The 3,671-nt window shown below is 34.3% G+C and overlaps 1 non-coding gene across 1 annotated transcript; it reads left to right on the top strand.

Annotated features, from left to right (window-relative positions):
• The first annotated feature begins 1,597 nt into the window (after nt 1–1,597).
• Nucleotides 1,598–1,704, top strand: LOC120107928 (small nucleolar RNA R71). Its single transcript, XR_005515003.1, has one exon. It is a non-coding gene; the product is annotated as a small nucleolar RNA R71 (small nucleolar RNA).
• Nucleotides 1,705–3,671: the final 1,967 nt, after the last annotated feature.

Raw genomic sequence — 3,671 nt, 5'->3', positions numbered from 1 at the left:
TTCGTTATCATTATCGGGTTGTTTGCAAATGTTAAATATATTAAAATCTATAGTCATATTCCCGAATGACATTTTCATTATTCCATTTCGACAGTTAATCAAAGCATTGGAAGTAGCTAGAAATGGGCGGCCTAGAATGACAGGTATTGGAGTGGTACAGTTCATGACAGGCTGGGTATCTAATACTATGAAGTCGACTGGAAAATAGAATTTATCAATTTGGACAAGTACATCCTCGACTATTCCTCTTGGTATCTTTATAAATCGATCGGCAAGTTGGAGAGTAACCTTGGTGGGTTTTAATTCACCAAGTCCTAACTGTTCATAAACTGAATAGGGCAGTAAGTTAACACTAGCACCTAAATCCAGAAGGGCTCGTTGTATCCTGAAGTTTCCTATGATGCAAGATATGGTAGGACAACCAGGATCTTTATATTTAGGCGGGGTGTTGTGTTTGAGAATAGCACTCACCTGTTCAGTTAGAAAAGCTTTCTTTTGTACGTAAAGTTTTCGCTTTATGGTACAAAGATCTTTTAAAAATTTGGCATAAGATGGGATCTGCTTAATGGCATCTAATAAAGGAATGTTAATCTTTACTTGTTTAAAGATTTCCAGGATTTCTTGATCATGTACTCCTTTTTTAGCTGCAAGCAAGCGCTGAGGAAATGGAGCAACTATCTTGTGATGCAGTATTGGATCATTTTGTTCATTATCATCTTCATCATTCTTTTCAATAGATTTTTTAGGTTTGTCATCTTTTGTTTGAATTTCTTTGTTAATTATTTTTCCACTCCGAAGGGTTGTGACAGACTTTACTTGCTCAAATTTAGGTTGGGATGAACTTGCTTCATGGACCTCATGTTGACCCTTTGGGTTAGATTGAGGTTGGGCTAGAAATGTCTCTCTTTCCCTAACATTAAGTTGAGCCTCAATTCTACCTACAGAATTTTTAAGTTCTTGGAGTGATTGCATTGTATTCTGATTTATTTGAGTCTGCCCTTGCATGAAGGTTTGCAAAGTATCTTCAAGGGATTTCCTATGTGGTGGCACATAAGGAGTAGGAACAGAATTTCCTTGAGATTCATTGGCAGTGGGTCCATGTCTCCAGCTAAAGTTAGGATGGTTTCGCCAACTAGGATTATATGTTTCTGGAAATGGTCTTTTATAAGTATTGGTGAAATTTGCTTGATCATGCAACACTTCTTGAAAAGCAGGGATTGTAGGACAATCCTTGGTTACATGTGCATTACTCTCACAAATTCCACATATACTTTCAACAATAGTTTGTGCTTTTCCTAAATTGGCTTTGCTTAATTCCATGGCTTCTACCTTCCTAGTCAGATTAGCAATTTTTACATTGACATCATTATCATCTTTAATAAGATATATTCCTCCTTTTGCATTAGGTGCTATTTTTGATTTGTCATTTTTATCTGTTGTATCCCAAGCTTGTGCATTTTCTGCTAAAAGATCAAAATAATCCCAAGCTTCATTTGGTTCCTTACTCATAAATTCACCGTTACACATCATTTCTACAAATTGTCTCATATTGGAGGACAAACCATCATAAAAGAAACTAATGACCCTCCAAATTTCATATCCATGATGTGGGCAAGCAAGGAGAAGGTCCTTAAATCTTTCCCAACACTGAAAAAATGTTTCTCCATCTTTTTGTGCAAAGTTCATGATATTTCTTCTAAGTGTGTTTGTTTTATGTGTTGGGAAGAATTTCTTTAAAAATTCTCTTGTCATTTCTTGCCAGGTAGCTATGGTCCTAGGCCTTAAGGAGTGTAACCATGACTTAGCTTTTTTCCTTTAAAGAAAAAGGAAATAACTTAAGCTTAACTACCTCTTCAGTGACATCATTGAAATGAAGTGTTGAACATACTTCATCAAATTCTTTCAGATGCAAATAGGGACTTTCAGAATCAAGTCCGTGAAACTTTGGAAGTAATTGGATTATTCCTGGTTTCATGTCAAAAGCTCCCGCAGCAGTAGGAATAACCATACAGGATGGGGTACTGGTCCTAGTGGGTTGTAGATAATCACGAAGCGTTCTAATAGGTAAGTCATCTTGGAATTCATTATCTCCCTGATTACTACCATTATCTTCCATTTGATTATTTGAATTTTGAACAATTAAATTTTTATCTTTTGATTCAACTCGAAATAATCTATTCGTTTTATCTCTTTGCCACAACCGCATATACTAAGTTTTTTATTATTTTTTATTTTATTTTATTATTTTTTATTTTTATTTTTATTATTATTAATTTTTTTTTTTTACACAAACACCCTAATACAGCAAAACAAAAGTTTAATTAAAACATGCATCACCCAACAATTTCTAAGATTTTCCTAAAAATTCTAGACAGCTCCTAACTGGGTTGAAGAGTACACTTAAGCCTCCAATCCGGTCTAATAACCTAGTCGACCAGATAAGCTCCCAGGTAAGTGGAGGGGTCACGATGCATGTAGCAAAGGTCCCACTTAAAAACCACTTTCCTCGAACAGAAACTGTCTCCCTTTAATCACTTAGAGGGACAAAGCTTGCCTAGACATCGACCGGGGTCATAGAGCGAAATTGGTGCAACTTTCAGTGGTCTTCGTCCTATTGAGCTCGATTATCCTTAGGGGACAACGTCTAGTTGATTTTAATTAGGCTTAGGATATTTATGCACTTGGATGATTTTTGGGCTAAGGACGAGTGATGAAATTCCGACCTTATCTTGTTAATGGGTTCAGCCCTTAGATTATTTTATGCAAATGCTTTATACTATATGCAACAATCAAGAAGATTTTTAACATTTTATGTCATGACATTAAATTGCATTTGAATAGTTGATCAAGCAAACTAGCTAAATTTTTTTTCTTCTTTTTATTTATTTATTATTTTTATTATTTTATTATTTTAATTAATAATATTTTTTTTTTAAAACAAGAGTAAAATTCTAATCTAGGAAAAATAGGACTAGTATGAGCAAAACAGAAAAATTAATTTAAATACTCACGGCCGAAGTTCGTTCACTCCGGAATCCAAAAATGTGATCTTGATCTTCCTTGTTACTGGTCCTGCTTTGTGTCGCCCTTGAATCTGAAAAGATTTGAAATTTCAGCTGTGTTAAAAATAAAGAAAAATTGAAGAACTAGAAATAAAGAGTTGAAATTTGCAGCCTTGTTCTCGTTCGCACGTTGCAAATCTCCGGCAACGGCGCCAAAAACTTGCTACGTTTTTGATCTTGCTCTTTTTAAAAGAGAAATTAAACGTAGGATACCCCAAGTATAGGGTGTAGCGAAGTAATATTCTCGGTGAGTCCGAGATCATATCCACAGGGATTTGACTATGAACAAAAACTAAAGGCTAAATAATATTCAGATTGACAAAAATATAACTAAGGCATTAGGATTCAGCCTAGCACTTCATCATGCTTTTCTTAAAATCACCTATTAATCATAATAAAATAGATTTAGTCTTATGGGCAGCATTACAATAATTCTATTTTAAACTACAGGGATTTCTAAGCATCTGTTATACCCGGGGGAAATAACAAATCAAAGAAAATATATAAGTTTGAAATAATTTCTATCAAATCTACTGCACCATAAATCAAATCTAAAACATTAAAATTCAATTGATGATTTAAAGAAAATACATGAAGAAAATGCTAGGC

The sequence above is a fragment of the Phoenix dactylifera genome, chromosome 1 (assembly GCF_051530095.1).
Source record: "Phoenix dactylifera cultivar Ajwa chromosome 1, Ajwa_hap1_PhDact_Kaust_v1.1, whole genome shotgun sequence".
NCBI classification, from domain to species: Eukaryota; Viridiplantae; Streptophyta; class Magnoliopsida; order Arecales; family Arecaceae; genus Phoenix; species Phoenix dactylifera.
Note: the sequence above shows the minus strand (reverse complement) of the source record. Positions and strands in the feature narration are given on the sequence as shown.